Here is a 25,128-nt window from a genome sequence, read left to right as displayed (position 1 = left end):
CATGTCTGTGAGTTTGTTTCTTTTCTGTAGATAGGTTCATTTGTGTCATATATTAGATTACAGATATAAGTGATATCATATGTTATTTGTCTTTCTCTTTCTGCCTTATTTCACTTAGTCCCATTCCATCCATGTTGCTGCAAATGTTAATATTTCATTCTTTTAACGGCTGAGTAGTATTCCATTGTGTATACGTACCACATCTTCTTAATCTATTTACCTGTCAATGGACATTTAGGCTGTTCCCTTATCTTGGCTACTGTGAATAGCACTGCTGTGAACATAGGGGTGCATATATCTTTTTCAATGACTGTTTTGTCTAGATATATTCATGGATCCTCTTAACATATTGATCCATAAGAGGTTAATTTGCCCTGGTAGAAAAAATAAACTTGAGTTTCTAAATCTACAAAGCTAAGAGTCTGCCTTTGAATAATGTATTAGAGCTCTGTATGCTTGTAAGTAACAAAAATAAAAATAAAATGGCTTGGGAGTTCCTATCGTGGCTCAGCGGAGAAGAATCTGACTAGCATCCAATGAGGACACAGGTTCAATCCCTGGCCTTCCTCAGTGGTTTGAAAAGCCAGTGTTGCCATGAGCTATGGTGTAGGTCACAGATGTGGCTAGAATCTCACATTGCTGTGGCTATTGTGTAGGCAAGCAGCTAACTTATTTGACCCCTAGCTTGGGAACCTCCATATGCTGTGGGTATGGCCCAACAACAACAAAAAGACAAAAAATAAAATAAATACATAAATTGACTTAAATAATAAAAAGAGAGGGGGAGTAAATATTATAAGAAGAAGATATTTGATGGAATAGCAAGGCAAGGGTATAGTACAGATTCAGAAGGAGCCAAAAAAGTCATCTTGCATCCAAGAAGTATTCTCCTCTCTTTCCACTGAATCTGCTTACACAGCATCTTCTTCCTACAGACTAGTCTTCTGGTTTGCTACTTGGTCCATTGGACAGACAGAACAAGAAGGACTCTTAACCTAGTCCTGCATCTCCAGGGAAAGGGGCATGGGGGGTACTTAGGAGAACCTTCCTCCAAATGTTCTAAGTTTCTTCAGTGCCTACATCTGGTAGGGCCTAGTGACAGAACCTAGTCATGTGCGGGTCCTGGAAATGTAAACCCTGAAATGTTGTATTGTCCACTGGGGACCAGCCAGCTCAGCAGGCCTTTCTGGGCAGGACACCCCAAATCTGTACTAGGACTTTACTGGCCTCAGTCCCTGTTTCTCCCTTTCAGGACTCTCTTAACGATACCCATCTCTCTCTGTGCGTGGGGCCCACCAGGTCCCCAGGAACTCTGGGACTTGCAACTGTGGGGAAGCTATTGATTCTTGCATTAGTTTTCTAGTGATGCATAATGAATTACTACAAATTAAATGTATTTTAAAAAACCTTCAAAATATACCAGTAGATAATAGCAACAAATGTTTATAAACAGTCTCATATATGCCACATGTCCATTGTGGGCTGACCATGGCTTTGCTCCATGTCTGGGATCCAGGCTGATAAATGAGGCTTTATTAAGGGCATTTCCATTAACCATGGCAAGAAAAGAAGGAAAACCTGACTAAATATATGCTAGCTCTTAACACTTCAGTTTAGAAGAGACCCATGTCGCTGCTAATTCTGTTTCATTAACTAAAGCAAATTGCATTGCCAAGCTCAAAATTAATTGCATGGACAAGATCTTTCCTCCATAGGAAGAAGCAGAGAATATCTGGAATAATAATACAGTCTCACACAATATGAATACGCTTTAATTTATTTGACCTCTTGAATCTGAAGATTATAATCTTATATCACCTCTACTATACTCAGTAAAACTTCCAAAGTTTTCTCTCTCTGTTATTCTTCTCTTCTGGAATTTCAATTTGTGGTACATTACTCTTTCTGAAACTTCTTTGAATCTTAAACTTCCTTTCACTTTTATTATTTGCTTAGTCTTCATTATGCATTATAAATAATATCATTAAATACATCTTCCAGTCCACTAATCTCATCTCCAGCTATCTTTTAGAGCTTATTCTTCTGGTTACCCTTAAGTTTTTATGTGCATCTTGGACCTAATGAAGGTGTACATTAATTAATGTTTCTGATAATAATTAGAATGCCTTGATCCATCCTCCGTCATAACATTTGCCCTGTGTATTAGTTCCTCCTTGTATTTAAAATCCCAAATTTTGGGAGTTCCCGTTATAGCGCAGTGGTTAAAGAATCCGACTAGGAACCATGAGGTTGCGGGTTCGGATCCCTGCCCTTGCTCAGTGGGTTAACCATCTGGCTTTGCTGTGAGCTGTGGTGTAGGTCGCAGACGCGGCTCGGATCCCGCGTTGCTGTGGCTCTGGCATAGGCTGGCAGCTACAGCTCCAATTCGACCCCTAGCCTGGGAACATCCATATGCGGCGCGAATAGCCCAAGAAATGGCAAAAAAGACAAAAAATAATTAAATAAAATCCCAAATTATTTATCAATAAATTATATCTTCCACATGTATTATATGTATATACTATATAATATTACACATATTTTATATTAAATAAATGTATACTACATAAACACATACCTATTATATGAGCATATACATATATGCTCATATATATGTATATGCTCATATACATATATATGAGCATATATATACATATCTTCTTTTTAGTTCTTTTACAATAGCTTTTTTCTGGATCCAGTTTCTTTCCTAATAAACTTCATCCTTTCATTTCAGTAAAATTTCATGAATGATAAAAATTCACTTGTATGTTAAATATCTTTATTTTACCCTCACTATTGAAGGATAATTTAAGTTGATAGTTATTATCTCTCAGCACTTTCAAAGACATATTTTTGCCGATATGAAATTTTCTGCCAAGTTATAATTCCAGTACTTTATTGTTTATAATTTGTAATTTATCACTTCCCACTTAAATATATTTACCTTCATCTTTCTCATTCTGCAATTTTTCTTTTTTTTTTTTTTTTTTTTTGTCTTTTTTGGCATTTCTTGGGCCGCTCCTGCGGCATATGGAGGTTTCCAGGCTAGGGGTCGAATCGGAGCTGTAGCCACCGGCCTACACCAGAGCCACAGCAACGTGGGATCCGAGCCGCGTCTGCAACCTACACCACAGCTCACGGCAACGCCGGATCATTAACCCACTGAGCAAGCGCAGGGACCGAACCCGCAACCTCATGGTTCCTAGTCGGATTCGTTAACCACTGCGCCACGACGGGAACTCCTGCAATTTTTCTAAAATGAATCTCAGAGCCTAGGTAATTATCAGGACTTAAGTTACTCCTACAATTGGAGGAATTATTTACTTCTCAGTCTGAAAAATTATCTATTATTTATTCTAATTTTGCTTCTTCTCTATTTTCATTTGTTTCTTCTTTTGGAACCCCACTAGATAAATGTTGCCTCTGTCTTAGTCTCCCTTTGATATCTCAACATGTTACATTTTCCATTTCTGTTTTTGTGTTTTTTCTGTGCTCAAGCAACTGGAGGAGAAGAAGGTGTCTTATACAGGGCATAGGACATTTTAAAAGATGCTATAAACGCATGAAAATAAATATAGCAAACTAACCACTTAAATAGATAGTTGCTAGGAAGAATTTTACATAGCATATAAATTATGAAAAACTCCTTCAATAGCAATAGACAAAAAAGAAAAATCAGCATTTTATGTAAAAATGTAAAAAGAAACATTCCCATACATTAAAGGCAAATCACTTTCAGAGTGAAGTAGATTAGTTCTCTTTTGTTTAAAAATATACATTCCATGTGGTTTTTCTTTAGTTTGTTACAAAAAAAATCCTAACATTGTAATGAAGCCTAGCAAGAAGGTTTATAAAGAGTAGAAAGTATCTAGAAATATCCCTAAGCTTTGGTATTTTGTACCTGGATTTGTGAATTCTTACTATTCTCTCACAATACATCCTGATATAGGAAATTAGGTATCATTCACTCTTACAATAATTCCTTCAATAATCGCTATGATTCCATGCTCGGAATGACCAGCCAAACACAGCTTCGTGGCCACCTGACCCTTTCCTTTACAGTTATGACATTTCATCCCTCTTTCCCTTTGATAAAGACTTCTCATAGAATCAGTCTCAACTATACTGCAGTAAGATAGCTTTCCTACTACCCAATAAAGGATATGCACAAGTTTAAATCTTTGACCTTGAGACCTGAAAAATAGCAAAAACAAGAAACATTTCTCTGGACCAAAAAAACGGAAATTGTTATTGGTGAATGCAATGTGCAAGAGACAGAAACACACTCGAACAGAAGGAGGCCACACTTGGGAAATTCACTTCAGCTGAGGAAAAACAGGGGTCAATATATTTTATACGGATAAATAATTCTGACAGCTGTAGAGGATTTTCTACTTTCTGTGGAACAGTCTCCAAATAAAAATGTCTGAGTGCTTGCTCTAATATTACAAAGCTTTCCACATATCTACCACTGATTCTTCTCTTAGTATTACCAAAAAATGGCAGCAAGCATTTGCTGGGAACTTACTGTGGTCAAGGTCACAAATTGCTCCTATGCTAAACACACCTGAGTGGTTTGAGAGCCAAAGTATCCTTAGAGAAAAAAAAGAATAGAAAGATACAGTTCTCTATAATGGATTATATTATTAATGTTTATAGATTCCTGAGAGAAGTAGTCAGAAAGAAATTTCTTCACCCTTCTGTAATGTCAAAACAGACATTTCCAACTAAATGATCATTTTTCTCTCCTCTCTTTTGACAATGGACAAGGTGACCTTGAAGGCACATAAATGATCCATTTGTTCAGAGTTGGACATCAAAATACCACCCTTACATTTAGATTGCTTTTATGCCTGCAGACTAAGGAAGAGGCAGGTCATGTCATTGGAGAACAACCAAGAAGGGATATTAGTAAACATCATTGAAAATGATGTTGAATTAAAAAAAAAAAAAGTGTCTTTCTTTATTTGGCCACTTGAAAACCTCAGTTCATTCCTCTCAGTAAAGTTCCCATAGAAATTTTCACCTTCTACCTCTACTTGGGACCCTGCAAGTGGTTTCAGTGGAAGATGTGAATAACCCCAATTAATGTGCCCTAAATAAATCAGAGTAGACTCAGAAACAAGCTTGGAGCCTGCACCTTCATTGTTTCCATGCTTCCAGGACTCAAAGAGAAGCAAATTTTCCTGCTTCCAGCTCTTCCTTTGTCTCTCCTGATCATTTGATAAACTTGGTGAGAAAGATGGTAGACTGGTCCTTCCTTCTATGGTTTCCCTAACAAACTGTACAAACTGTGGGAACGGAGGCACTAACAACTGTGTTCCACCGTCCTAGTCATCATAAGCATCATTGCGTAGGCAGGAGAAAAAGAAGACTTCAGAAAACAGTTCTTTACTGGGCAGAAACTGCTCTGAGATAATCCCATTTTAACTGCTCAATTACACTAATGCAGGAATTTAAGAAAAACAAAAAACATTCACACTGATTACAGCATCACTAGACTATGTAACAAATTGCATATTGAAGTTCTCCTGGAGAATTATACCATCTCTCTCATTGGTAGAGATAGGCCTGTAAAATAGACTTGACATTTTAATGCCAGTGCATTCTAAAGTTCCAGATGACAGCTGCAGAGCCAACATTTTAAAGCGGTCAGAAAATTCATGCTATACAATGGTCACAGCTGGACCCATCCATCAAACTGTTTTTGCTCAAATGAGATTCAGTAGTTGTCAGATAATTAAACCGTGTGTGTTCTGGACTTTAGGATTTTAGCCATGGGAGCTAGATTTGGAAGGAAAGCAAAAATGTTAAGCTTTCCCTGTTAATTTAGACTGAGATGTAGATTTTTAAAACCTTGCGTAATTCTAGGATGTTTCTGCATTAATTGAGCCCTGTAGTTGTTATCAGCCGTGTTGGTCACTGAGGTTGAGAACATTAAATGATGAGGATTGAATTAAAATACTGATATTCACCCTTGTAGAAACAGAGGGTTCAATATAAGTCAGTTTCTCCTTTCCTCCTTACCAGGGTCCATACACAAAGTAGTCTGTGGTTCCAGTGTCTCAGGTGTGACAGGCCCTGAGTTTCACTCTTTGTACACTTTTGGGTAACACATATCAATCGAGATGGTTTTCACTGTATGATACTGGAATATATGATTCTGATGCCTCAAGTGAAAACATGACTTTTAAAAAACCTTGGCTCTGATTCATTTCACACTAACCGGAGTTAGCATTATCTGTGAGCCTCAGTTGAAAAGTGTCAGGCTTGCTTGAATTCAGGTAACCCTCATAATAGTTCTCTGAGGTAGACCTCCTATTATTCTTATTTTTCACCCAAGGGGACTTGAGATACATCTTAACTCATTTAGCCTCAAAATATTCAATAGCACCCATTTTGCAGAAATGGTGATAAGGCTCAGAGAGATGGAGCATTGAGCACAAGACTCGCTGGCTGCCGCGTGGCAGAGTTGGGAATGGAAGCCAACATGCTAACTCCACAGCCTGTCTCCTTAACCATTGGGCCATCTAAACTCATCTTTGCAACATGAAATAGTGGCTGCAGGAATTCCCCACATTTGTGACTGTATCTAAGGGCAGAGGATGAGCGAACACCCCTGTGTTTATTTTAAGAATCAGAAACCCGTTGCTAAGCACCCCCCCCCCCCCGCCAAAGATCTGCACTTGAGTCACACTCTCCAGAATGGTCACCTGCCCAACCCAATGCTCATTGCAAGTGGCACGGCAGCTCACAATTTGCCTTGCGTGGATGGGAAGCAGCCAGGCTCCCTGGAAGCCTCCTGGAGAAGCAACTCCAGAATGACACCTGTGTTCTGCCAGCAAGGATATGGTGTTTGCTGTAGGTTTGCCCATGGAAGCCAAGTTCCTGGAATGTTCAAATAGGGACCCAGTACATGGTCTCAAACAGTCCTTAGCCTCAGGTCTCCCTTTGCAGTTTCAAGTCATGCCAGAATAAAAACGGAAAAGAACTGTCAGAAAAGAAAAATGCCTGCAGCAAATCCTCCCCACATTGAATTCCTCTTAAAACAAACATCCATTCTTTGTTCTGACAAAATATGTGTTGAAAACATTCCTTGTGCCATTTTTCTAATGTTAGAGATACAGTAGTGAACAAACACACACAGTCAGGTTTGTGGAGCTGACATGAGAGGAAATATTTAGCATGTAATATATAAATGGATATTACAATTGGAAAGGATGGGGCTAGATGGTGGAGTGGTAGAGTGAGGCAGGATGGATGGTCCAGCAAAGCTTCTCAGAGAAGGTGACATTAGATAAAGGCTTAAATGACATGAAGGAGAAGTAAGGTGGCTTGATGGAGTTTAGCATCAGGACTCTGAGGTTCAAGGACATCAGTTCAAATCCCAGCCTCTGCCTCTGGTTCCTCACCTGCAGAGCTGGGACACCTAGGAGTTAAGGGAAGATTAGATGAGTGAGCACCTTTCAAGATGCTTGTACTGCAGAGTGGGGCACTGTGAGTGCTCAGTAAATGTCAGCTCTGTTATTATGTCAGAAATAGTAGTCCAGGTACAGGCATCAGCAAGTTATCCTAAATAGGAATGATGCTACTGGGAAGCAGAAGGAAAGGTGGGGGCAGGAGGGAGAGGAACTCAGTGAATGTGAAGAGGGAGTTTGGAGGGGATGAGATCTGAAAGGGAGGCAGGTGCTTATTTCCCCCCACCAGTGGTAAATCCCAACTCTGGCTCTACATAAGGCTGACCTTAGTCAGAATCTCTAAAATGTGAAGCTCAGGTGTTAGGTTCTGAAGTTCAGCCAAAAAGGAAAATCACTGATGTGAGCTTTGCCTGTTAAAGAAAGGAGCTTGCCTTTTTATTCTAAGAGAAGAGCCAAGCCATTGGGATGTCCATTGTGTCCGTCCTCCTACCCACTTCTGCCCTCAATCTCATTTCGGCATATCAAATCCTGAACTGTCTTTTTTTTTTTGGTCTTTCTAGGGCCGCACCTGTGGTAAATGGAAGTTCCCAGGCTAGGGGTCAAATCAGCTGCTGGCCTACACCACAGCCACAGTAATGTCGGATCCAAGCTGCATCTGTGACCTACACAAGGGCTCACAGCAACACGGGATCCTGAACCCACCTAGCAAGGCCAGGGATCGAACCTGTGTCCTCATGGATATTAGTTGGGTTCATTATTGCTGAGCCACAATGGGAACTCCCGAACTGTCTTTCAAGGATGTCATGTTCTCTTGGATTAGAAGACTCCTGTGACAACCTCTCTCTCCTCAGGGCCCACCAACACTTTTCCTTTGCTTCTGGATAACTCAGCACTTCACAGATTGTGCTTTTGTGTCCCTGCCTTTCATTCTCCACCAGTAGGTAGATTGTTCCACAGACCGGTAATGTCCTGTGCATTAAGATGCAAAGAGGTATTTTGAAAGAATGAATTTAGGACTTTGCTCAGAAACAATGGCTTAGAATAAAAGCTGGTATTATACCAAAGCTCCCTAGCTTTTGCAAATTGGCCCACACAACATACATCCAATGGTAAGCACTAAAAAATGAAGAGAAAGTTCCTGTTTTGGCTCAGCAGCAACAAGCCCAACTAGTATCTATGAGGATGCGGGTTAGATATCTGGCCTCGCTTAGTGGGTTAAGGATCCAGTGTTGCCATGAGCTGTGGTGTAGGTACAGATGAGGCTCAGATCCTGAATTGCTGTGGCTGTGGTGTAGGCCAGTAGCTGTAGCTGCAATTTGACCCCTAGCCTGGGAACTTCCGTATGCCACAGGTGTGGGTCTAAAAAGTAATAATAATAATAATAATATAAAAAATAAAATAAAGTAATGAAGAGATCAAAGATGTTTTCATCAGGTTAGAGGTATTTGCTGAAATTGGGAACACCCAGAATACTGTTATGCAATCAGGGTCAGAAAGACAAAATAAGAATGTCAACTACATGGTCTAAGCTTAATTTCCTCCAGCAAATTAAATGAAGTAAATTATACTCAGAGTTTTAGGTTTTATATCATTATTGGTGTAGGGGAAAATGTACCAACAAAAAGTTCGAAAGGAGATATCCCTGCCATGATGACTAAGCAAAATCTGGCCAAACTGCCTCTAACCCAGCCAACTACCTCTAACCACCCCTCCCCCACACATCTGCTTCTGTAAAACTCACTCCCGCATCTATTACTTTGCCAGTTCTCACTCCCGTCCGCCAAGCACAGACCCAGAAGAACTAGCCCATAAAAGCCTTGTGAAACCCCTCTTCGGGGCTCAGACTTCAGAGAGCTATCTCCTCTGAGCCTGCTGGCATAATAAACCTGAGTTTTCTAACTCTCTGAGTGCTCGCTTGGTTTCTCGCTGGGTGAAAATGCTGCTGGAGCTGGTACACTGAGGCCACAGAGCCATTGGAGCTGGTACACTGTGGCCACAGAGCTGCTGGAGCTGGTACGCTGGCCATAGGGCTGCCACCAGAGCTGATACACTCTGGCCTTGGGCCGCTTCAACATTGGTACACAAGAGTGATAGATTCAGTTTTGGAGCACTTTCTTAGTTTTTCCTTTTTATTTATTTTTTTTTCTTTTTACAGCTACACCTGTGGCATATGGAAGTTCTCAGGAGCAGGGGTTGAATTGGAGCTACAACTGCAAGCCTACACCACAGCCACAGCAACACCAGATTCAAGCTGCAACACTAGATCCTTAACCCACTGAGTGAGGCCAGGGATCGAACCCACATCCTCATGGACGTTATGTCAGGTTCTTAACCCACTGAGCCACAGTGGGAACTCCCAGGAGCAATTTCAAAAGTACAAGGAAAAATCATATGAAAATGGAATTCAAGAAAAAATTGCTTTATGGCTTAAGTGTGCTTTCCACTTTGAGCTAAAACTGCACTTAGTCTTATATGCACAATTAGTATTTATCAAATATCATTCACTTTTCATGGCTGTGATGGACAGCTGGTCTGTCATAAGTTCCCAAATGGATGAATAGTGAAGAGGAAAGAAGGCAAAGTCACTTGCTAGGGCTACTAAAGTGTTTTGCAGTGCAATACATTTAAAAGAATTAGGTTGTCTAACAAATAGAAGGAAACTCCATGTGGAAAAAAGGCAGTCACTTTATATGGGAACTTACCTTGAACAGCAGTCTACAAACAAAATAACAGTTAAAAATGGACTTGTAAGTTCAAGGCTGGAAAAGCATTTAAATGTCAGGCCAACTTTTGTTCACATTGTGATGTATGGTCCTCTTGGGTGTAGATTGTCAAACTGAGTTAGTGTCAATGAAAGAATATGGGAGACAAACTTTCAGGTGTTCCCATTCAGCTAAAAAGAAAAATACAATTCAAAGATTTTTTTACCTACTGAGCTTTTCAAATATCCACTCAGTAGGATGGACACTGCACTGGGAAGAGAGAGTCAGTCTGAATACTAAAAGAACTTGACATCTCATCATTTTTTAAAGGGAATCCAGGCCATTGCTTCTATGCTTTTACCTCAAAAAAGTAAATAGATGCTAAAGATAATGTCATCAGTGGATTCATGTGGTCACTTACCTGGTGAAGTGAGTTTAGAATGGATACTCTTACACAGCTTTCATTAAATTAACTCTCTGCATCCATCAGTTGATACCTTCCATTACCTCTTAGTTCATCCCTGTCAATGTTGGTCATGGTCTGTGACCTTCTGAACTTCATCTTCTACAGACAGAGGTCAGGCATGGTACCTCAGGCAGTCTTTAAAGCTGATAGCCAGGGCATTCAAGATAATATAGGTGGGATATTATATAACTTTTCTTTGGTCTTGGACATACAACAAAACTTGGTCTTACTGTGCAAAATGCAAATGCAAAAACTTAGATTGACAGAGAAAGACAAATAGCATATGATACCACTTATGTATAAAATCTAAAATATGACATAAATATCTATGAAACAGAAACAGGCTCATAGATACAGAAAGACGATTTGTGGTTATCAAGGGGGAGGGGAGGTAGGGAGGGTTGGAGTGAGAGTTTGGAATTATCAGATGCAAACTATTATATATAGGATGGATAAACAACAAGGTCCTACTGTGTGGAACAGGGAATTACATTCAATATCCTGTGAGAAACCATAAAGTAAAAGAAGATGAAAAAGTATACATGTATACATATAACTGAATCTCTTTGCTGTATAGCAAAAATGGACACAATATTGTAAATCAACTATATTTCAATAAAAAAATTTTTTAAAAACTCAGACTGAAATTTTCTAAAGTTCAACTTTTGCACAAACTATACTTGTATATATTTTTCCTGGGTAACTCTAAGTCCCCTTTGATTTGCTAAATCAAACATTTATATAGCATCTGACAGTTAAGTATGTTGAGCTACCTTATTTTGGAAAATCCTCTGAGCAACAGCTTAATTTCAGAACATCACCGCTTTCATCAATAAAGCAGTGAAATTCTTTGAATTTTTGTTGTTGTTGTTCATTGGCTTTTACAGAGCATCTCCACTTATGCTTTGTAAAAATAGAGGGGGAAAACACAAATTAAATACTGAATCTTTCCTTAGAAATTAGTCTCAAAAACTTAACAAGGATGGATAAGATTAAACTGGTCATCTGCTTCAATAAACACACTTGATTAGCCCGAAGTTAGTCAGTCATAGGTGGAATTGTGAAATTAGATATCAAAACGTAAGACATATATGCAATGTAGAAAATCTTCAAAAATTGTATCTTTGTAACTTATTAATTAAATTAATTAATAAAGTCTGTGTAGGGCTTTTGCTTTCTGAATTTCTTTCCTCTTCAACTCAGAGATATCTTTCTGTTCGTTCACAAGAAGATAATGCTTTGTATACTGTTATGAGACCAGCTATTTTCTGGTTGGAATGAATCCCAGGTCATTGAAATTGCTGACAATATGCAACTGGAAAAAAATAAACTCCAAATGGATTTAATGTTAAGATTAAAATAATGTGAAGTCTTAGGGTATGAAACTACTGAAAATCTGTAAGTTTAAGAGAAAATGTCCCTGGTTGGCTCCAAAGTGGAAGATATTAAAATACAGGCATTTACTGTAATTCAGTCCCAGCTCTAATGATAAAACTAATAAATTTAAGCAGACTAGAAAACAAGAATATATTTGTAAGATTTAATGGAATACTGAGCATAGTCAGATATGCAGTCTCAAAACTGGGAGATCATCTAATTCAAGGAAGCAGATGAGTATCAGAAAAATTAATCTGTGATTTTAGGATTTTTATAATCTTTAGGCTGGGAAAAGCCAAGTAAATCCCTCAGTCAATACTTACCTTTAGAGTTGTTCTACTAAAATCTCCAGCATTAAACATTTTCAAAAAAGAACCATCTTCTCTGTCCCATTCTTCCTCTCTATTTTTCCTTCTTCCATTCTTGCTTAAAAGTGGAAACTGAAATCTGAACCTAGAAATTATCACATTAAGTGAAGTTAGTTAGATAGTGAGAGATACAATACCACTTATATGCAGAATCTATAAAAAGGATAAAAATGAACTTATTTGCAGAACAGAATCAGACTCACAGTCTTTGAAAACTTATGGTTACCAAAGTAGACATGTTGAGTATGGGGAGATTGGATGGGGGAGGGATTGGAATTGGCATATGCACACTGAGGGATATGGAATGACTGGCCAACTGGGACCTGCTGTATAGCACAGAAAACTGTACCAAATATTCCGTGATAATCTACGTGGGAAAAGAATGTGAAAGTGAATGGATGTCTGTATATGCATAACTGAATCACTTTGTCATATCGCAGAAATTATCACAACCTTATAAAGAAACTATACTTCAATAAAACTTTTAAAAAGAAGTTAATAAAAACTTTAAAAAAATTAAAAAAAAACAAGATCTACATACAACACAGGGAACTATATTCAATCCTGTGATAAACCATCATGGAAAATATGAAAAAGAATATATCTATATATGACTGTGTCACTTTGCTGTAGAGCAGAAATTAACACAACATTGTAAATCAACTATACTTCAATAAAATTTTTAAAAAGAAAAAGAAATCTGAACCAGAAGCAAACCAAAAAGAAGCTAGTCATCCAGAGTGAAAATGTGTCAAGAGGGAAGATTGAGTCCCACCCAGATGGCGATGCGCCCAGAAATGCTGACGGAACTCTTCTCTCCCAGAGGATGGCAAGAATGGGAGTGCTGTTTTTTGTTTTTGTTTTCTATTTTTTTGGTAAGATTTTTATTTTTTCTATTATAGTTAATATACAATGTTCTGTCAATTTCAGCTCTACAGCAAAGTGACACTGTCATATATATGACTATTACGTATACATATTTGACTGGATCACTTTGCTGTAGAACAGAAATACACACACACACATATATATATATACATTCTTTATCTCACATTATCTTCCATCATGTTCCATCATAAATGACAAGAGGGGGAGGGAGTGGGATGGATTGGGAGTTTGGGGTTAGTAGATGCAAACTATTCCATTTGGAGTGGATAAACAATAAGGTCCTGCTCTGTAGGACGGAGAACACTATTTAGTCACTTGTGAAGGATGGGAGTGCTTGTACCAAGGTGTTAACATCTGTCCGTGGATGTCATCACTGTGTCAGGCACCCACCCAGACGAGGAAATCCACAACAAAGTTACAGTCGTACACGTTTGTTTTTTTTTTTTAATCAGAAATTCATATTTAAATACATACGTCACATACATCTGACAAATCTAATTAAAGACAACCATACTTCCAAGAACGACTTTCATCCTGGATTTGATGTGGAAAAGAAAGCACACAGGAAGAAAATATCACTATGGAGCACGTCAAACCATCACAATTGGTGGCAGCGGAGAGCTGTTTCTAACCTCAGTTTTATCTAAATGTAATCCCAGGTCCATCATTCATTAGCTGTGAGTCCCTGGATAAGTTACTGAATTTCTCTCAGCTTCACTGTTTAAAGGAGGAAGATTTTATGCAAGCCATCATGAAAATAAATAAGGTAACACACAAGGATGCTTAGCAAACAACCTGCCTATTAATGTGTGCACAGTGAATGTTAGTTTTCCCAGCTTTCCTTATAAAATAGTCTCTGTGACTCTGATCTCAATTCATAATTGCTCATATATTGTAGAAGCAGTTTATTGAGGCTATAAACATGAAATGGCTTTTTTTTCCCCAGTAACTCCTTTCAGCCGTCCTCACTTGAATGTCATCACAGCCAGATTTTGCAACTGAGTAGATTTTCTTTATTAGAATTTTGTCCAGCCCAAGTTAAAATTCCAGTCTCAGACCTAATTCAATGCTTTCTCTTCTGCCACGTCTGGCCTTGCTTCTAAAACCATCTAAGGTAAGAGAAATGGTAAGTTTTTCACTGCCTGCTCTGTGCCCTTGTAAAGTGAAGCACTGCAACATCCTGTCTAGGAGGATGGATTGGAGAGAAATGGGGTGGATGGCAGTTTGTTTAATAGGGACCCTTGTGGTAGGTTGATGCTGCTCCTCTAGCAGATTCTGACTGGCTGGCCATGCTTTCTGAGAAGTGGACATCCCAGGACTGCCCTCCTCCTTGAGAACACATCTGAGGTCCTCAGAAAACCCCTTCATAGCCCTCTGGGAAACAGTTCCCTGAAATGAGACCTTTGGGTCTTGTTCAGCATCCAGGGTCCAACACAGTCCAGCTACAGCCCCTGATACTCCAGCAAGCCCACTGCTACTGGGGTCCCCTCTACTGTGAGCTAGAAAGACAGCTCAGTTCAGCCCCTCTGCAAGTCTGACCCATGAGAAACGGAATATGAGCCTTTTCTCCCCCAGGTCCCTTTGCCCCCATCGGCCTGGCATCAGGCAGAGGAGCACAGAGAGTTGCCCCAAGCATATATCACACTGCAGATCAGACCCCAAGCTCCTCTTGTCTGCCCTTTTCACAGACTAGCCTTCTCTCACACACACCCTTCCCACAGCCCTGCATTCATCACCAAGAAAGGTGATTGAGTCTGGGGTGCCTCTTTCTCAGCTGATGGAGGGGCTCAGGACCAGCACTCACTCTGCACCTCCCAGGAGGCTGATGATTTCTTCCTGACAGGTCTCAGACAGGTACAGTTCTTACTTTCTGATTCTGTGGGCATCTGGCTGCAAGTGTGGGTGTTCCATTTGAAATGTAGGGAATTTGGTCTTGTCAGTTTTTAGCCATGGATGCAGGTCATAAGTTTTAGGAGGAAGGGGAAAATGTTAGTCAATTTTGGATGCTAATGTCACCAGAAATATTAAAAAAAAAAAAGGCAAAGAAAATCTGAGAAACAATGAGATGGATTAAATGGCAGTAAAGACCAATCTTTTGTCCATAAGCAGTTTGCTTTTCTCTCTGTAACATTATTACAAACTCACTCCAATTCCAACTTTATAGCTTCCTCACATTTCCATGCACGAGAGCAGATGGGGGCAGGGGTGGGGTGGGGTCCAGGGGTGGGGTCCAGGGCCAGGTCAGGGTGGGAGAGTCAACCTGTTATCCCTGCTCTCCTGCTTATCCTTGTGCTCTTGTCTAGTCAGTGTTTGTGCGAATTCAAGGATGTTCGGGAGATTGAGAAAGCTTGGGGGATGGATTCTCATGTCTGTGCTGGATCCTCAGGAGGTCCATGGCTATCCAGTGGCCATCCTGCTATTCCTTGGGTGCCCTCAGCCTGGCTCCCTCCCTGGGTGATCTAATCAGTATCTGTGGCTGAGTCAGCAGCTAACAATCACTTGGGAGCTCCCTTGGTGCCCAGCCCAGCCATGGCCACCTACCTCTCCTGCAGGATCCTCCTTGCACGGAGATAGACAATTCATGTTCTTTACCAGGGCCCCTGGCCCTGACGGCTTTTGACGCAAGTCCATCTCAGCATGACCTTGGTGGGTGTCAGGCAAGGCCCTCAGCTCACAGCCCATCATGTATTGGAGCCAGGCAGCTCCCACTGTGGCTCAGGTTAAGGACCTGATGTTGTCTCTGTGAGGATGCAAGTTCCATCCCTGGCCTTCTATCCCTGGAGTCGTTGAGTGGGTTAAAGATCCAGCGTTTATGCAAGCTACAGCCTAGGTCACAAATGTGGCTGGGATCTGGCATTGCTGTGGCTGTGGGGTAGGCTAGCAGCTGTAGTTCTATTCAACCCTACCTGGGAATTTCCATATGCAGTGGGTGCAGCTGTTAAAACGAAAAGAAAAAGGACCAATGAGAACCTTTATATCTCACCATTCCATCCCATCTTCTTAACGAGGATACTAGCTCCTCTGTCCTATGTGAGATGATTTTACAACTATTGTGTGCTTTTCTATCCATGCTCTAACTGTCAGTTTCCCTTGGAATTTTCCAATAACCAATCAACCCAGAGTTTGAACTACCAAATATGTAGTTCATGGAAATTTTTCAGAATGTTTATCACCTACATTGCTGTTCACATAAGAAAAAAGCCATTATTATTTCCAGGGTGATTTCTAGTTAACATTTTGTTATAGTATTGTTGCTTCAATTTAATATAAACAAAAATCCTACTACAATATTTTAATATTATTGTATTGCCCTCATTAAAGATAGAGAAATAATGAAAAAAGGGTTTCAGTGACTGTACATCTGGCAATTGTGTTACTAATGTTTTGGGAGAGGTCTCTGTATAAGTACTTATTATAGAATTCTATGGTACAGAAAATAAAAGTGGTGCTTAAACATAATCCCTGGAGTGCCTGCCATGGCTCAACAGGATAAATGGTGTCTCTGGAACATGGACACAGGTTCAATCCCCGGCCAGCAGAGTAGGTTAAAGGATCCAGCATTGCCACAGCTGGGTGTACGTAACAACTGTGGCTCAGATCTGATCCCTGGCCTAGGAACTCCATATGCCATGGGGTGGCCAAAAACAAACAAACAAATAAAGCACCCCATAATCCCAGTTACTTTAGAAATAAATATTCCTCCAAAAATTACAGAAGTTTACTCCTTTTTGAAAATGATATATTAATGTCATTTAGATTTTTCAAATGTATGGGCTTTTTGATAGTTGAATTTGATAGCTAAGAAATGAGTTTGTTGGTTGAAAAAATATAGTTATACTTAACATCTAAGAAATGACACCCCTTTTCCTTCCAAGAAATTCTATTACATATCATAAAAATTATTTTGAGAAAAGAAACTAGAGCCATTATCCTTCCAGTCTCTTTAATTATTAGCCTGTAAACTCTCTAGTTTATAAATGAAAAGCCTCAGAACCAATATTTCAAAGTTGAAACTGGGGTAGATTTTAAAAGTATTTATAGTCCAACCTTTCTTTGAAAATATACCTATAGTTCCACAGGTTAAGAACCTGACATAGTGTCTGTGAGGATGTGGCTTCAATCCCTGGCGTCACTGAGTTGTTTAAGGATCCCACATTGCTGCAAGCTGCAGTGTAGGTTGCAGATCTGGCTTGGATCCGGTGTTGCTATGGCTGTGGCATAGGCCATCAGCTGCAGCTCCTATTCAACCCGATTCTGGGTTTAGATCTGGCCTCTGTCTCAGGTGTTCACTCATCAAACCCTTCATTTTTACTCATTCACCCTAGGTCTGATTTTTCCACTGTCAATCCCTTCCACTCAGCACTCAGCACTTAGATCCTGACAAGCTTGACTCCCGACTGTGCTGTGCTTTCTACCTTGCAATCATCCAATAATTCAATGGTAAACTCTTGTAAAAATGTTTAAAATAAACATTTTATTTGTTTATTTAGGCCACACCCACAGCATGTGGGCCAGTAATCAAACCCACACCACAGCAGTGATAATGCTGGATCCTTAACACTGAACCACCAGGGAACTCCCATCCAACCTCTTGCGAAGAATATTTTTTCTCAAAATACAAAAGTTACAAATGAATCAGAATTTTTATGAATTTAGACTATAAATTACACTTGAAAATTATGATCCAATTTTACATATTTCATTTTTATTTCAAACAAAGATTAAGTATAAGCTGTTGGGCTTCCTAAATACCAGAGAAGTCATGAAATATGGCAGAAGAGGATAGTTTCTGCTTTTATCCTTTCCTCTGTCATAAGGCTTAGTTAATTTTGTTTTTGTTTTTTCTTTTCAGGGCCACACTGAAAAGAAAGAAAAAATATGTCACTAATTATATACTAGTGTCATTTAGATTTTTCAAATATATGGTCTTTTTGATAGTTGAATTTGATAGCTAAGAAATCAGTTTGATGGTTGAAAAAATATAGTTATACTTAACATCTAAGAAATGACACCCCTTTTCCTTCCAAGAAATTCTACTACATATCATAAAAACTATTTTGAGAAAAGAAACTAGAGCCATTATCCTTCCAGTCTCTTTAATTGATTATCAGCCTATAAACTCTTAGTTTATAAATGAAAAGCCTCAGAACCAATATGATATATTAATGTCATTTAGATTTTTCCACAGCATATGGAAATTCCCAGGCTAGGGGTCAAATGAGAGCCAGCCTGCACCACAGCCACAGCAACGTGGGTTATAAACCACATCTGTGAACTACACCACAGCTAATGGCAATGCAGGATCCTTAACCCACTGAGTAAGGTCAGGGAACTAACCTCACATCTTCATGTTTACTAGTCGGATTTGTTTCTGCTGTTCCACAATGGGCACTGTGAGACTTTTTACTGAAAAAACCACATGTCCTTACATTTGATTTCATGGTAACATCATTCAAATGAGGTTAAGAGGTTTCATATCCTACTCAGATGATGCTAAATATTTGAGACAAGGTTAGAAGATGATCTTAAGACACATATATATTTTATTAAAATTAATTAAAGACACATATATATTTTATTCAAAATTAATCACGTCTCACACACATTCAATCCCTCCAATTTGAAACTTTAGAAATTCTATAGATTTAACAAACACATTTAAATAATGCAATTTCTGATTTAAACAGCACTTAACATTTATTATTTAGACTTGAACTACATTTTCAGCACCTGATATAGAAGTATTCTTCTCATGAATTGCATTTTCATGTTGTTTATTTCATTGAATCAGAGTCAGTCATTTCAGAGAACATTCAACAGTCATCTAGTATGAATGAAACAAAGAGTAAGAGTCAAGAGTACAGGTTTCTAGCAACATGGAGATTGCCTGTAGTTTTCAGATAAGAAAGAGAAAAACAAATTAAAAAGAAAATGTTCTTTGATCGTTCAATGAAGAAAATAAGCAAAGAAATGGGATGGAAAATGACTACCGGTATGTGTGCTGTTTGAATAAGGAAGCTCAGGGAAGGCATCTGAGCTGAAAACTAAAGGAAAAAAGGATAAGCAGCATGAATCCTCAGATACATGGAGATCTGGGAGGAGAGAGCTCTAGGCTCAGAGGAAAATAGATCAAGGTCTTCGTGTGTGAATACACCTGTGGTGTCCAGATGCTGTAATGAAAAGGGAGGATCCTTATGGCCTGTGAGCAAAGGGGATCGTGGTACCCAGCAGGTTTATCATCCTGGGCAGGGACCAGGTTACCTGCAGAAATTTGACATAAATGGTGGTTGTGTCCAGAGGCTGATTTCCAGGGGATGCTGGATGCAAGCTAACAGAGAATTTTGCTTACAAAGAAACAGCAAGGACTAGGTATTTGTGGACCTTATTTCTAGTAATCACTCTTGTTGACTAACTATACACACTTGGCCAAATGAACCATTCCTAAGGATCTCATTTTTCTTACCTATAAAACATAAGTGTCTACTCTGTCCAGATGCTATTGTAGGCTTGAATAAATTAAAAAATCTAATTATCTAGCATTGACTAACAATGAAAATGATTAAGCCTCTATATTTTATGTTAGTCATATTTGGCATCTGTTTTGTCTTTTGGAATCAAACTATAATATGCTTAGCTTTGTGGCTAGATGAAGTAGTATGGTAGCAACAAAATAAGTACTTTCTTTGCATTAAGCTAATAACTGCAATATGCCCACACATGGATGGAAGGAATAATGCTAAACCTCTGAAAGAAACAAAAATCCTTTCAAAAGATAATGAATAGAATTTACATATTTATTCAGTCAACACATAATTGTTGAATACCCACCAAATGTCAAAAAAGATGATGATCACCTAGGACTCAAAGTTAGTGCTAGCATAAGGTAGGAGTTCACATTTAATAGATAATTTATTAAATTAATGCATAATCATAATTAGTAAATTATTGTACAAATGACACTCAAGTTTCAGTTGAAAATATATCAAAGAGAGAGAGAGAGCCAAAGAGAGCCAAACTCAGGTTTCTCTAGAGAAACAGAACCAATAAGATGTACTCATTGATTAATTGATTAATTGATTGACTTAAGTAACTGAGTCACATGATTATAAACTGGCAAGTCAGTCCCAAGATCTGCAGGGTGAGTGAGCTGGAGACCCAGCATCATCTACAGGCTGGAGTCTGAAGATCTGAGAACCAAGAAACTGATGGAGATGTTTGTGTCTGAAGGCTGGCCAGCTTCAGGGCTAGGAAAGGCCAGGGTTTCAGTTTGGGTCTGAAGGCTAAAAGAAATCCAGTGTTGCAGTTCGAAAGAAAAGAGGCAGTAGGAATTCTCCTTAGCTTGGAAGGATTAGCCATTGTGTTCTAGTCTTTTGGTTCAGCCTTCAACAGATTGCATAGGGCCCACCCACATCTTGGAGGGCAATATGCTTTACCTGGTCTACTGATTGAAATGTTAATTTTGGGGGGTTAGTAGGTGCACACTATTGAATTTGGAGTGGATAAACAATGAGATCCTGCTGTACAGCACAGGGAACTATACCTAGCCACTCGCAATGTAATGTGATGAAGGATAATGTGGGAAAATAATATATATATTACTTTTTAAAATATTAGATAATATATATTATTAAATATAACATATAAATAATATATATTATTAAATACGATATTTATTATTTTTAAAAAATATTACATATATGTAGATGTATGGTTGGGTCACTTTGCTGTACAGCAGAAATTGATAGAATATTGTAAATCAACTGTAATAAATAACATTGAAAAAGAAAAGCATTAATTTCATCAAAAATGCCCTCATGAAGACACCTAGATTATGTTTCATCAAATATCTGTGGCCCATCTGGCCCAGTCAAGTTGACACATAAAATTAAGTATCACAGCATCCAGTGTTCAAGGCTGATTGAGTAATGCAAATAAGTGATACTGATGGCAGTAGAGAAGGAAAGAATTGCAAAGATTTAAACGCTATCAGGGGAGTTCCAGTCGTGGTGCAGTGGTTAACGAATCCGACTAGGAACCATGAGGTTGCGGGTTCGGTCCCTGCTCTTGCTCAGTGGGTTAAGGATCCAGCATTGCTGTGAGCTGTGGTGAAGGTTGCAGACGTGACTCAGATCCCGCATTGCTGTGGCTCTGGCGTAGGCCAGTGGCTACAGCTCCGATTTGACCCCTAGCCTGGGAACCTCCATATGCCGCGGGAGTGGCCCAAAGAAATAGCAAAAAGGCAAAAAAATAAAAATAAAAAAATAACATGTTTTTTTTTTTTTAAAAAAAAAAAAAAAAAGCTATCAGGGAGGAAGGGGGAAATGGTAACAGTGGGGTTGTATGGCAAACATTTTCTACCATTCCAGACCAACCAATGCTTATTCACGAAGTTCAGAAAAGACATGTGCGAAATAAAGACTAGGTGCAAAGACAAAGCAACTCTCCCCAGCCACGTATTTGCACTGTGGCAATGCCACTGGGTTGTATGTTTTTGCATATTGCTGGCTGCATGTGTGCATGTACGTGTGTAACTATGTGGCTGGGGACTGGGATGTGGAGAAAAGGAGGTTAAAGAAAGGGGAAAATTCCTAGGCTGAACTGGTGTATACGCTTCCTTTGCTAGCTCCTGCTTCCTGGAGTCAGTGCTGCAGTTTCAAGGCAATGCACAAACACAGAGCTGTGAGCAAAATATTAATGACAACCTTGAAAATCACACAGTTCAATCTCTGCCTTAAAGTATGCTTACGTCTTCTGGAAATGAGATTCTATCTTTTTATTTTTCTATTCCACCAGAAAAGAACATTCCTGAGGCTAATTCATTATCAGAAATATTCGATTACCTCTACAATACCACCACGCAAAATATTAGTGCATAACAAAAAGCCTCTTAGAGTACTTAGTGCTCCAATAATGCAATTACTGTTGCTTCTCTTAGTGCTGTGTGTTGGTTCTTTGTTCTACAATCAATAGACATCAATTGTGTGATGGGGGACTTGCTAATTGGCCTCTTTGGACCTCAATTCCATCCATTCTAAAATGAAAGTTTGGATTATAGGGGCATTATGGAATATTCTAGTTTTCATTTTGTACCTATGATTTCTACAGCTTTAATATTAGATCACCCCCAACTCCTTCCAGGCGACAATCCCTGTCTTAAAAGGTACCATGCTGCCATCATATGGTCAGACTTGAAATGACACACATTTACAGAAACCAGTAAATACATTTTTCAAAATTATTTTTTATGAAATACTTTTTAAAATTATTTAGAGTGTCTTGTTAGCTTCAGTTGTATAGCAAAGTGATTCAGTTATATATTAACATATATATTCTTTTTCAGATTCTTTTCCCTTAAAGTATATTGCAAAAAATTAAGTATAGTTCCCTGTGCTATACAGTAGGTCCTTGTTGATTATCTATTTTACAGATAGTAGTCTGTATATGTCAATTTCACTCTTCTAAAAACTAAAAATAGAACTACCATATGATCCTACAGTCCAACTCCTGGGCATATATGTGAAGAAAACCATAATTTAAATATATATATATATATATATATATATTTTGTTTTGTTTTAATTAATGTCAAGTGAAGCCCTATATTTGAAGTTAAAATTCATAAATAGTAACAAAATCAATTTGGATCACTTACCCACTAAAAGTGCCAAGGTTTTACCCACTCACAGTGATGCAAAATTTTTCCTGTAGGAATAATAATAGATACTCAGAATTCCTTGTGGTTCAGTGGGTTAAGGATCTGGCATTGTCACTGCAGAGGCTTGGGTTGATCCCTGGCCCAGGAACTTCATATGCCGTGAGTGCGGCAAAAAAAAAAAAAAGATTCTATTATTAGTTAATGTTAATGAGCACTAGCAAAGTGCTAGGCACAATGAAAATTTTACATAACTCACTCATTTAATTTTTTAAAGATAAGTTGTTTTGATATGTTAATTTTTAGATGTGGACACTAAAACATGTATGGGGAAAGTGCCAGGAGGTCATTATTAACCTAATTTTCTGACTTGTAGCCCAAACTCTTTCACCACCATATTCTTCTTCAACCACTTTATATTTACAAAAGTGCACTTTCTAACATTTCATTTTTTCTAGAAACATACACAAGGAAGTGAACAAAGAATTCTTAAAAATGTGATAATACATAAAGAAAACTACACAAATGCAATGCCTTATACGAAAATAGGAACTCAAGGAAAGTTAACTTCTTTCTGAAATACATAGCCTCTTGCTGCTACAATACTGCTTTGTTTATAATTAATATAAACTACCAATCCATTGTGATGTGAATCAAGAAAGAGATTAAAAATCTTACAATGACTACTGAGCACTGATTTTCTGAACAGTTCAAACCTTATGACTGGTAAGTACCAAAATATCTGTTAAGAATTTTGTAATGAAAGGGGATTTTTTTTTTTTCAGGCTTAAAGCTCTATTTGATGACTGCATAAAACAGATCATCAGTGGCTGTGTTTCAAGTTGCAAAAAAGAAAGAAAAAAAGTCATTTTTAATTTAAAAATGAGAGAGGTGTGTCCACTCAGAGAGGCAGCATAGGATATTAGAAATATGACAGTATAGTCAGGATAGCCTATCAATCCTGGCTCTCTGGGGCAGGCTATGTACAGTTTAGGAGTTTAGATGAATCTCATTAGGAAATGTCTCCACCATACATTAAAGAGAATAGACTCCATGGTTTGTATATCTCTGCTAGCTTCTACATTCCATGATCCTAGTGGTTCAGAAGTCTTGGGTTCAGATCATCTTTATCTTTGACTCACTTTGTTTAATAATGTTATAGTTCCTCTTTGATTGCAAGGGTTAAGTTTCAGAAATCCCCAAAGTAGGATTTGTGTTAGCAGGCTTTATTTAATTCATTCAATTATTTCTCAACCACCTCCCTAAGACTTGAGGTTAATAGTCTTATCTTCGCGCATAATAATAACTCAATGGCAGAACATGTACCATCAGATCCTTTTAATGCATCACACATTTTCCTGATATTTACTATTCCCAAATTCCATGAAGAAATCATGCTTCCAGCCCTGCCATACATGTTACCTCTATTTTCTATTTCAAACTCCGAGAACCCTATTTCTTATATCACAATTCAGAAAAGTAAACTTAAACAAAAATTGCCCAGATTTGTTGGGTCAGTGAGATTATTAAAGAGGAAACTGTGGCAGGGCTTATAAAACCTAAATAAGTTAGAGTCATTAGGAAATTACCTTATTTCCCTGATAATAATTGCAGCCAACTCTTATACTATATGACTACCAGTCCAGTGTCAAGATCAGCAAAGTTATTAAGATGCAGAATATACAAATAAGGGCTATTAACATCAAATATGAAATATTTTTGCCTAAAAACTTAACAGTGAATAAAGTCTACCAATGTTGGTTCTGAATCTTCTCCCCAAGGGAAATTTTATAGCTAACAATTATAGCTACTATTATGAATCAACTTCTATGGCTCAAGCACTCTAGATCCATTATCTCTGATCCTCATAACAACACCAGAAGTAGAAATTATTTCTACTTTATATATAATCTAATGGAGGGCCAAAAAAGATAAACAATTTCTTAAGGTCACACGGAGAATAGGCAAACAAGTACAAGAATCTGTGTTTATCCAAATCTAATGTTGTATTTTATACACTATATATGTCACACCCTCTGTGGCATTAGCTAGGCTCTTAGCTTGAGGATTACCTGAAAGACTACAGTGCACAAATATGGTTATTAACAGTAGTGATCAGAGTTCCCACTGTAGCACAATAGGTTAAGAATCTGATAGCAGTGACTTTGGTTGCTGCAGAGGTGCAAGTTAGATCACTGGCTTGGTGCAGTGGTTTAAAGTATATGGCATTGCTTTCAGCTGTGGCTCGGAGTCAATCC

The sequence above is a fragment of the Sus scrofa genome, chromosome 8 (assembly GCF_000003025.6).
Source record: "Sus scrofa isolate TJ Tabasco breed Duroc chromosome 8, Sscrofa11.1, whole genome shotgun sequence".
NCBI lineage: Eukaryota > Metazoa > Chordata > Mammalia > Artiodactyla > Suidae > Sus > Sus scrofa.
The sequence above is the reverse complement of the archived record's forward strand: the minus strand, read 5'-3'. Positions refer to the sequence as shown.